The 10,484-nt window shown below is 62.1% G+C and overlaps 1 non-coding gene across 1 annotated transcript; it reads left to right on the top strand.

Moving 5' to 3' along the window:
- The first annotated feature begins 9,414 nt into the window (after positions 1-9,414).
- Positions 9,415-9,516, top strand: LOC133761280 (U6 spliceosomal RNA). Its single transcript, XR_009866082.1, has one exon. It is a non-coding gene; the product is annotated as a U6 spliceosomal RNA (small nuclear RNA).
- The last annotated feature ends 968 nt before the right edge of the window (positions 9,517-10,484 follow it).

The following is a 10,484-nucleotide window of genomic DNA, read 5'->3' as shown; positions in this document are numbered from 1 at the left end:
GCCTTGGAGGAGGAGCTGAGAGTCAAGGCCCTTGCCCTGGGGCCCGGGGGCCCCTGCTTCCCTGACCCAGCCTTCTGGGGCACTGGGGGTCGCAGGTGAGCGGCGTGGCCTGGCACAGAAGCTGCGCTGGGCTCGTGGTCTCGCTTCTACCGTGCCCCATCTGCCACCCAGCCGGGAGTTCTGCAGGCGTGCAGAGGAGGTGAGGCCCATCCTGGCACCCGAGGCGCTGGCACAGGCCTATGGAGTGCGGGTGGGGGTGCGGCAGGCAACAGGAGGCCTCTGGGTCTCCCAGCAGAGCAGGGCCGGGAAACCTGAGCTGGGCAGAGAGCCCCCAGAGGATGCTAACGGGGCTCATCTCTGGCCAACACCTGGAAGCTTCGTCCAGTGAGACTGGGGTGCACCTCACTCCTACCCCTTTGTCCCCAGCGCCCCCAACACAGCAGTTTCTGCCCAGCACTGGGGAGTGGAGGCTGCGCAGCCTCAGTGCCTCCCTCCTCCCCAACCTCGCTGCAGACCCCACGCACCAGGCCCCGCGGGCCGCTCTTGCCCACTGCACCCCCAGCCTCTTTCCTGAGCTCCTCACCCTGTTCCAGCCACACAGGAGACCTCCTACGCCAGGGCCTGGGCACACCCTTCTCCCTCTGCCCCTACAGGGCACCCTTCTTCCCCTCCCCGCCCCCAGCTCCTTCCACCAGGCTGCACCTGCCTGAGCACCAGGCGGGCAGGGCCCCGCGCAGGGCGTCACAGCCCAAGTGGAGAGACCATTCTCTAGCTGGGGCTCCCGCACCATGCGCCTCCCAGCCCTGGGGCCCAGCTCAGCAGCCACGTGCTGCGGGAGTGAATGACTCACTCGGGGAGCTGGGGACGCAGGCTGGTGGGTGCAGGGTCCTGGCACTCAGGTCCCATGGGAGGAGGTGCGCTGGGGTCTGGAAGGAAGGTCAGACCTCACGTGGAAGGGGACAGGGCCTGCGCTGGCTGCCCTGCCAGAGCTCAGGTGTCCAGCTCAGCCGGAGGCCCTGGGTACCAGGGACACAGACCCTAGGCAGCCAGAGGCTGGGGGTGGAACCCCAGAACTGGCACAGGGCAGGAACCGGGAACCCCCCAAGGGCCCAGGTGAGGGCAGATCACTGATCTTTAAGCCCCAAGCCTGAGGTTCCCGTCCAAGCCCCCGTCTCGCTGGCTGTGGGGGTTCCCTAGGTCCCTGTCCCCCTCTGAGCTGCCCTGTCCTTGTCCAGCATATGGAGCTGATTCCCCCTGCACAGTGCAGAGGTCAAGGAAGCCAGCCCTGTGAGGTGCATCCCAAAGGACTCAGCGCCACTCAAGCGCCCCAAACCCCCGAGCTTGCACCCTTTGCGCCCACGGCCGCGCTGTGCTCTCCTCCAGGGGAGCCCTTCTCGCTGCAAACCCCATAAGGCCATGGTGTACGTGTGTGGCTGCCCCCGCTTCCTTCACTCACAGAACAGCGGGCCCAGAGCTGGCGGGAGCAGCCAGGCCTGGCATCCGATGCTTTCTCCTGAGATTGTTCTAGGGGTGCGTGTGTGACCCAGACCTGGCCGTTGAGGTGCCAGGAGAAATCTGCTTTTGGGAGACGTCCCCTTCTAGGAAGCATATTTCCCCAATGAGAGGTCCCCCTAAGTAAAAGCACCCCCTTTTCTGTTTCTTCTCATCCTGTTCTTGACTGGGACGCTGTGGAGTGAGCATGTGATATTCGGAGCTGGGGCAGTCATCTTGTGAACAAGAGGCAATGAGGAAGGTAAAAAGACAACCCAGGTAAGGGTGACAGAAAGAAGAGGGGTGCCCGCCCGACCCCAGACTCAGCTCCCTCCAGACATTTGGGGTATCGTCATGGTGTAGCTCCACGCCTCCAGCCACTCCAGCTGTGTCTCCTGTCGCTTGGTTCCCAGCACATCCTAACTGACAAAAGCACCCAATGGATCCTGCACCTGCCTCTCAGCGCCGGCAGCACATGGGGTCCTCGCCCCTTGCCTCCTCGCCCACCCTCCCCCGAGTCACACCCCGAGTTTTTGTCCTGCTGAGCTCTGGGGCCCCAAGGTGTCACACGGGTCACAGCCCACAGTGAACCGAAATGACCAGGAGCCAGAGCCCATGGATGAACGAATGAGCAAAGGAGCAAACTCACGATGAAAGGAACGCGATGGACGTCAGAGCTCTGCAAACATGAGACGGGCTCCTGCAGGTCCGCGGAGGTGGCACGGGAGCAGGTGCTGCGGTGGGAACAGGGACAGAAGCCCGGGCTCCAGCAGGAAGGAGGGCTGAGCTGGCCCCAGGACGAAGGTCAGGGCTGTGACGTCCCCTCCCCCTCCGGCCCCCTCCTGGGCCTGCTACCCTCCCTACCCTCCCCCGGTGGCATCCGGTGCCTCTGTCCCTTCCCCACACCCTGAGACTCCGGGCTTTGTGCCCTGTCATTTTCCCCCTACAAAAAAATTAGCGTGAGTCGCCACAAGTTACCACCCTGCTAGCCGGCTGCCATCTTGGCCGAGAGGCGGGGCAGGTGCTGGAGAGGGGCGGCGGGGGAGGGTGGAGAAACCCTCCAGGGCCCGCAGGCTTTCACACCGGCTCCGGGTTGCACAGAGGAGAATGAAATAAAGGATCGTTTCTGGTGAAATCTGCCAGCAGAGTGAGAGGCGCGCCTGGGCGTCAAGGAATCTGACAGAACTCATTTTCCCGCAGACAAGCGAGATCAAGGCCCTGAACCCAGCGCTGCCCCCGGGGGCTCTGTGAACGGCTTCCCACCGCTGCGGCTTTCCCAGGGCAAGGAGCCAGGCTCCGCAAAACCCAGGAGCCTTGCTGATGCTGCTGCTGTTTGCCCCAGGACAGCCCACATGCCGGTGCCGGGCAGGGCCCTGGGAGCAGGTGCAGGCCAGAGCCCTGGCACAGCTCGGCCCCGCCCCCATCGGCCCCCAGCCTCGGAGAGCACCAGGACGGTGCTTGTGTCTTCATTCCTCAGTGTTCTGTGCTGCTCTGGTCTCTGACCAGAGGCCCTCCAGGAGGTGGCATTGGACACAGCAGGTGCATCTGCACCCACAGGTGGGGGGCCGTCCAAGGTGTGCCCGGGCTTTGGTCAGGTCCCGCAGCAATGGGCACTGTGCTCTGAGCTAGACACCGGCAGCCACCGGCAGCAGGTCCAGCTGGACCGCTGTCAGGCAGAGCCGGCCCAGGGTGGGCGCGGCCGCGGAGGCTCTGGGCAGCTGCACAGAGGAGACAGCCGGGGCCAGCTGGGGCCCAGGGACCAATCATGGCCCTTTGTCCAGTGGAGACGGCGACTCGGGCAGCCCATTCCACACCCCTGAGGAGAGACCCCTCCTCCCCAGGTCAGGAGGAGTGAAGCTTGGGGGTCCTCTGTCTGCTTGCGTCACTGCTGTGCCCAGCCCGTCGTGGATGGTCAACGAGAGTGTGATGAATAAATGAATGGATGAGGATGTTCCCCACCAGCAGCGTAGGCCCAGCAGCCACAAGAGGTGGTTTTGTTTTTCTGTAATTTTATTTATTTGAAAGACAGAGACAGAGAGAGCTCCCATCTGCTGGTTCAGTCGCCAAATGGCCTCAACAGCTGGGGCTGGGCCAGGCGGAAACCAGGAGACAGGAACTCCATGGTGGTCGCCCACGTGGGAGCCAGGAACCCACATGCTGAGCCCCCCTTTGCTTCCTCCCAAGCATATCAGCTGGAGCTGGATTGGAAGTGTGGAGCAGTCGGGACTCAAATCAGACACTCTGATACGGGGTCAAGGGTACTATAAGAGGCAGCCGGACCAGTGACATCGCCACGCTGCTGCCCCAGGAGGTACTGGTTAAATGGATCAGTCAAGGTCAGCAAAGGTCCTCCGTAGCCAGGGTGATTGGAAGCTGAAGCCAAAAGCCATAGTCAGGGGGAGGGGGAGGGGTCAGTAGCCTGCGGTCCTGTGGCCCCGATGGCTGGAGCAGCAGCTGCTCTTGTGAGGACTGGGGGCCTTGTCCTCCCCCCACCTGCTCACACCTGAGCCCACTTCATCACCCCGCCCTCACCCCCACCACCTGGCAATGGCCACAGGTGTAACCCAGGGTTGTGGCCCATCCACCTCTCACTCTGATCTCAGGGACCCTCGCCCGCTGAGAGAGCCCAGCAGTGTTAGCCCACCACGCCACACCTCCCCCCGCCCCCACCCTGGGTCCCTGGCTCTGACCCCAGGGCTCTCGGAACCTGGCCCCTCCCTCTAATTCCCACGCATTCTTCTTGGACTGCAAGAGAAGGCGGCTGACTGGGACGCACTGGGGCTTGCATGTGGCCTCGTCCCCAGTGGGGTTGCTGAAGCTGCCGCGTGGCCGGCTCAGCAGCTGGGCAGCCAGGGGAGGGCTCTGCTGGAGGCTGCAGCGGGTTTCCCACCCGCACCGCCCCTGGGCTGCACTTGCTCCCCTGGCCTGTGACGGGCCCTGACCATAGCGACATGGTGCCCGGTGGGCACCTGCCTCCTGGCTCAGAGTCACTGGAGCTCCCCCTGCAGGGCTCCATATCCAGTCTGCCTGTCTCCAGGTCCCCAGGGCACGGGCCAGAGCAGCTTTGAGACCCCAGTCCCCGCACAGCAGACAGTCCCCACCGATGCAGGCGGGGCGTGCTGGAGACCCGAGAGGGGCAGATTCAGGAACCCCAGGCACTGGGCCCGGGAGCCTGGGGCATGGCAGGGGAACAGGCAGAGGGGGAGGGCAGCGTCCAGGCCTGCCCAGGTCGCCTGATGGAGTAGGCCGGGAGCCACAAGCCCCGAGCAGTGTCCGGAGGCCTTTGGCGTCTTACTCCCCATGTGGATGGAGCTGTGGGTGGAGGGACGCAGAGCAAAGATAGGAAAGGGCTCCCCTCCTGGAGGCAGGAGGTCTCCAAGCTGAGGTCACAGACTTAAGATCTCAACTGGGACATCCCAGAGGCTTCCTGGAGGAGGTGTGATTGGAGCTAGGCCCAGAGGGAAGATGGGATTAAGTCCAGCACTCCTGGAAGAGGAGCGTGGGTGAGTGAGGAAGACGTCTCCTGGCAGAGGTCTCGTCTTCAGTGGATGCAAGGTGGTTTGTGGGACCGCAGGTGTTCCGGGGAGCCACCAGCCCAGGGAGGCGGAGAGGATGGTGGAGAGAGAACAGGAGGCTACAAAGCAGAGGGGCTGTGACCTCCCTTTCCAAACTGGTGGGCTCTGCTGTGGCTGACCATGAGTGGGGGTGGCTTTGGAGGGGACGGGGACCCCTCACCCCATCCCTGCTGCCCGCACCTCCTTCCTTCCCTGGCAAATGCAGCCTCAGCGCCAGCCGGGCTGGGAGGAGCCCGTGGGGCCGGGGCCTCCCCCAGAGGCGCTCCAAGCCCATTACGTGGGTCTGACGCAGAGGTTGGCATCGGCTATGCCAGGATCAGGGTCGATGCCTCCACAGGCCAGTGCCCTTGACCAGCGTCCCCCTGAGCATCCGATGCTCTGCCCTCGCCAGTCACCCAGCAGCCTCCACAGTGCCGCAACAGCCTGTCCCCTCCCACCTGTGCATCAGGTGCCCGTGGGCTCCCTCCCAGCTCCTCCCCCAGGCTCCCAGGGCCCCGGCCCCTGCTGTGCGATCTCGCAGAGCACCCCCCCCCCCGTGCCCTCTGTGCCCAGCCTCCTCCTGGGAACACGGCAGGGGGCTGGCTGCTGCCGCCGCTGCCGTGCCCCTGCCACGCCCTCCCCTGCACCCCAACTCTGGACCCAGCCCCACAGGCCCCGGCTCACAAAGGCTTTGGGGTGCGCCCCCAGGGAGGGCCGTGCTCCTCAGTATTCCCTGGAAGCCAGAACAGCCCCCAAGGCCCAAAGGGACCCAGCCCTCAGCCTGGGTGACTTCAGTCTCCTTCAGTGCGTAGCTTGACCGCATAGCCCAATGCCAAGGAGGCCCCTCCTCACTGATATTTGCTTGGGCCTCTGCCACTACATGGGAGACCCAGAAGAAGCTCCTGGCCATTGAGGCCATCTGGTACCAGTGGATGGAAGACACCTCTCTCTCTCTCTCTCTCTCTCTCTCTCTCTCTCTCTGTAACCCTGTCTAACCCTGGGTCCTGGTCGCACTGCCCCAGCCAGAGCAGCCCCAGCCCCCAGCCCCACCCCCTCACGCTTCCCTGGCTCTGCCCTGGATCCCCGCTCCTGGAATGCACCCCTCATCCCCCCCACCTCCTGGAACTCAGGTCCCCTCCTCCATGAAGCCTTCTCTGGTTCCCTCAGGTGCTGACTTTACACGTCCCTCCCTCTGATAGGCTGGTGTCAGTCACCACGGGACCAGGAGCTGCTCCAGGGAACGGAGATTTTCTTCCTCTCTCCCCGATGCTGGGACCCAGCCCAGCACATAGTAGGTGTGCAGCCTGGCCTGGGTGAAGGAATGACCATCACCGCCTCCCTTCACTGAGCGCACGGGCGGCACCAGGCTGAGCGGCTCACAGGAACCATCTCCTTTCTCCTGCCTCCACCCCTTGCAGCGCACTGACCTTGGCCCGCGCTGCAGAGGGGGAAACTGAGGCTGGGGGAGGTTGGGTCTCTTGCCTGGTCACACAGTGGGCACTCCCTGCTCCCCCACCCTGCCTGTGCCCCCCCCCCAGCTGAGCCCAGCTTCCCACCACTCACAGGGGCCGCCCGCAGCTGCTCACGGCTGCTCACAGCCGCAGCCCTGGAGCACGTAGAGGGACCCCTGGGGGAGGGGGTGCCCGGGAGTCTCTGCGCCCGCAGGAAACCCTCGCAGTCCCACGTGGACACCCCCTCCCCGTCATCAGTGGAGACCCCTCCCTGGCCCACATGGACACTGGCCCACTGGCCGGTCTCTGTCCTTGGGGGCGTGGTTGTCACTCACAGGGCTGCAGAGGTGGGGCCGCGGGGTCCCAGGGTCCCTAGGAGCAGGGGCCAGGGGGCTGCTCCCCTCCCAGGGATGCTGGGGAGGGAGGGAGCACAGACAAAGAGGAGAGGAAACAGGGAGACGCTGGGGAGATTAATCCACCCTCAGACATGAAAGAAATATGTTCAATTATTTTTTATTGCGTTGCATGTGAATGTGCACGCCGCCCTCGGCCGCCTGGAAGCCTCGGATTACCCAGAGAGAGAGCACAGCCGAGATGAAAGAATTAAAACGCACACAGGAAATGCTCCTGCAATCGGGGTCGCTGGGGGAAGAATAAAAGCCAGACTGAGACCAGAGACCCCACTTGGCTCCGAGGCCCTGCCAGTCCTGACACTGGGTCCCTGTGGCCACGCAGCCCAGCCCACACTGGCCCCGGGCTGGGCTGTTCTGTTCAGCGAGCATCAGGAGAGACTCGGGGCAGAGTCCAGAGGACCAGGCTGGAGTCTTGAACCTGCCCCCGCGTGCTGTGTGACTTTGGGAAGTCACTGCCCCTCTCTGAGTCTCTTCCCCCAGGGGAGAAACAAGATGACTGAACCAGGGAAAGGGGAACTGGGAGCCACACCCTGGGGCTGCTGTCTCCCCAGCAGCGAGCTTGGGTGGCCCTGGATCCAAGGGCATGGGAGGCACCCGGGGAGGAAGGGGCGGGTCTGCTGAGTACCTCTGTCATTCCCAGGAGTCATCTTTGTGTGAGATTTCTGCCTGCCCCATCGCATCCACTCTCAGGAGAGACCCTGGAAACCTGTCTCACTGCTCTGTGGTTGTCAGCTGGGGAGGGGGGCAGAGAGCAGGTGCCTGCTTCCTGGGGGCAGCGCCCTCCCTTTTCAATAAAAGGGGCACCAAGTGGGCATGAAGAGAGTTCCAGAAGAGAGGATCTTGAAGGGAGACGATGGGGAGGGGGCTTCCTAGAGCTGTAGGTGCCTGGAGGGTTATCGGGTGATCAGGTGATCCCACCCACCCTAAAGGCCAGAGAGGTTCAGGAGCCACCTGCAAAACGGAGACCCTGGTGCCCTGTGTATGTGTGTGTGTGAGTGATGGAGATCACTCATCCACTGGTTCACGCCCAAATCCCCCCAAGAGCCAGGGTTAGGCCAGGCCAAAGCCAGCAGCCTGGAGCTCAATTCAGACCTTCCACATGGGTGACAGGGACCCAAGCCCTGGCCGTCACCTGCTGCCTCCCAGGGCGCACAGTACAGGAAGCGGGAGTGGAGAGGCGCTGGGACTCCATACTGGCCTGCAGGTGCATGGCTGTGCCAGACCCCCCAGCTGAAGGAACACAGGGAGGGGCAGGACCAACAAGGCTCCCGCACTCCCCAACAAGCTCTCCTGATACCTTCGGAAGCAACACAGACTCTTTTGAAAGGGAATAAAAGGAGCAAACTACCCTGCCGAGAACCCCAACTCCATCTAAAGGATGAAGACCGCGCCCCTAAAGCATCCGTGAGCTCCGGCTTTCTCTGCTCCCTCCTGCTTCTCTGGCGAGCAGCCACCAGCACCGGAGCCCCAGCGCATGCCTGCCAGCGCAGGTCCCGCCCACTCCGGGGCACTGCTTCTGCCTGGGGGTCTCGGCTCCATGCCCTGGTGGGTGCCCACCGAGGGGCTTCATGGCCCAGCGTCTGCACACCTGGACTCTACGGGAACCCAGCAGTCCTGAGTCCCATCCCAGCTCTGCGACCTTCCATTGGGGCTGAGCTCAGGAGCCCAACCTTGTGCCTCAGTTACTCATCTCTAAAATGGGCGTCAGAATAGTGCCTACCTCGTGGTCTCTTTGAAGGATTTAATGAAGCAATGCCCGCGAAGCCCTCAGCCTGGGCCTGGCACCCCGTGGGCATTCTCACCACGCCAGGGGGCGCCTCTGCGTCCTCACGGTTTCAGGTTTCACGGTTCCAAAAGGGAGGATGTCCAGGACGACGAGGCAAGCCGCAGACTGGGAGGACGGGCTCGCTCGCGTCTCGTGAAAGTACACGAGAACTCCTGACGCTCCTCCATGGGAAACAAACAGCTCATTTAAAGAGTGCTCCAACAGGGCAGGCCTCGGCCTAGCGGCTACGATGCTGGCTAAGACACCCCTGTCTCTCACGGCGCTGCCCGGGTTAGGTTCTCGCCTCCGGCTCCCGACTCCAGCAGACCCTGGGATGCAGCAGTGATGGCTCAGGCAGCTGGGTCCCTGCCGTGCAGGTGGGAGACCTGGAGTGAGCTAGCAGCTCCCAGTGGCAGCCCAGCCCGGCCTCCCAGCCGGGACTCGGAGAACGCTTCAGGGTGAGCCAGCAGATGGGAGACCTCTCTCTCTCTCTCTGCATCTCAGACAAATAAATCACATTTTTTTTAAAGAAAATACTTATGTGTTCACTTCTGTACTCACATGAGAGACCCAGAAGAAGATCCTGGCTCCTGGCTTCAGATTGGCCCAGCCCCAGCTGTTGCAGCTATTTGGAGAGTGAACGAATGGATGGAAGACCTCCCCTCACCCCCATCTCTCCCTCTCCCTCTCTCTCTCTCTCTATCTCTCCCTCTTTGTAACTCTGCCTTTCAAATAAACAAATCTTTTTTAAAAACCTGTACACTAAAATTGGGCCAAAACAGAGAAGATTAGCGACTCTGTACAAGGAGGACATGCAAATTCATGAAGCATTCCATATTTTTGGCAACATGGTAAAATTTGTTAATTAAAAAATTTAGTTTTTGAATTTAAGAAAATAAGAAATATGCCAGAGACCTCACAAAGCACTCAGCATGGAAGATTCGCAGGTGGCAAACGAGCACTGTGAGAAGACGATCCCCACCACGGCCTCCAGGGAGCGCCAGCTACCGCAGAGGCGCCGCTGTACGGCTGCCGGAGTGGCCAAAGCCAGAACCCCGACAGCACCATGCACAGGTGGGAGCTGGAGAAGCAGGAACTCTGGACACACACCTGTCACGGAGGACACACGCCTGTCATGGAGGACACACACCTGTCATGGTGAACACACGCCTGTCATGGTGAACACACGCCTGTCATGGTGAGCACATGCCTGTCATGGCAGACACATGCTGTTACAGATTCATCCAAACTCACAGAATGTACACCACTAAGAGTGAACCCCAGTGTAAAGCACAGACACAGAGTGATGGCTGTTCTAATGAAAGTCCCACTCTGATCAGCTCACCTGGGGGCTGTGCATGTGCGGGGCTGGGGCCCCCTGTCTTCTGCTCAGCTTTGCTGTGAACCTACAACAGCGCTAACAAGAGTGGAATGTGTCTTACGAAGGAGAGTAGTCATCGTGTCTCTCAGTGGAAGCTGACTGCACTGTTGCACGTTTCCATGCAGCCCTGGGCACCATCCCCGTTCCTGGGAGGGGCCCGCAGGCACACACTGCAGAGGGAAGGGGGGTCTGCCTGCCCTTCTGAGGAAGCCGGGACACTCTCTTCCCGCCAGTGTGGAGTAAGAGGGTCTCGATTTATCCTCCTGCTTGGAAACAAGCAAAAGCTACAAAGAGTAGTCCGCAAGACACTGCGCGTAGGTGGCGCTGACGGACAGGGGCCCAGGACCGCTGCAGCTTCACGGCCCTGGGAGGGAGACTGGCGGCAGCGGACATCCTGAATTGAGATGACAGCGCTGAAGGCCCCAGGAG

Source organism: Lepus europaeus, chromosome 5, assembly GCF_033115175.1.
Source record: "Lepus europaeus isolate LE1 chromosome 5, mLepTim1.pri, whole genome shotgun sequence".
NCBI lineage: Eukaryota > Metazoa > Chordata > Mammalia > Lagomorpha > Leporidae > Lepus > Lepus europaeus.
This window is presented reverse-complemented; position numbering and strand designations above follow the sequence as displayed.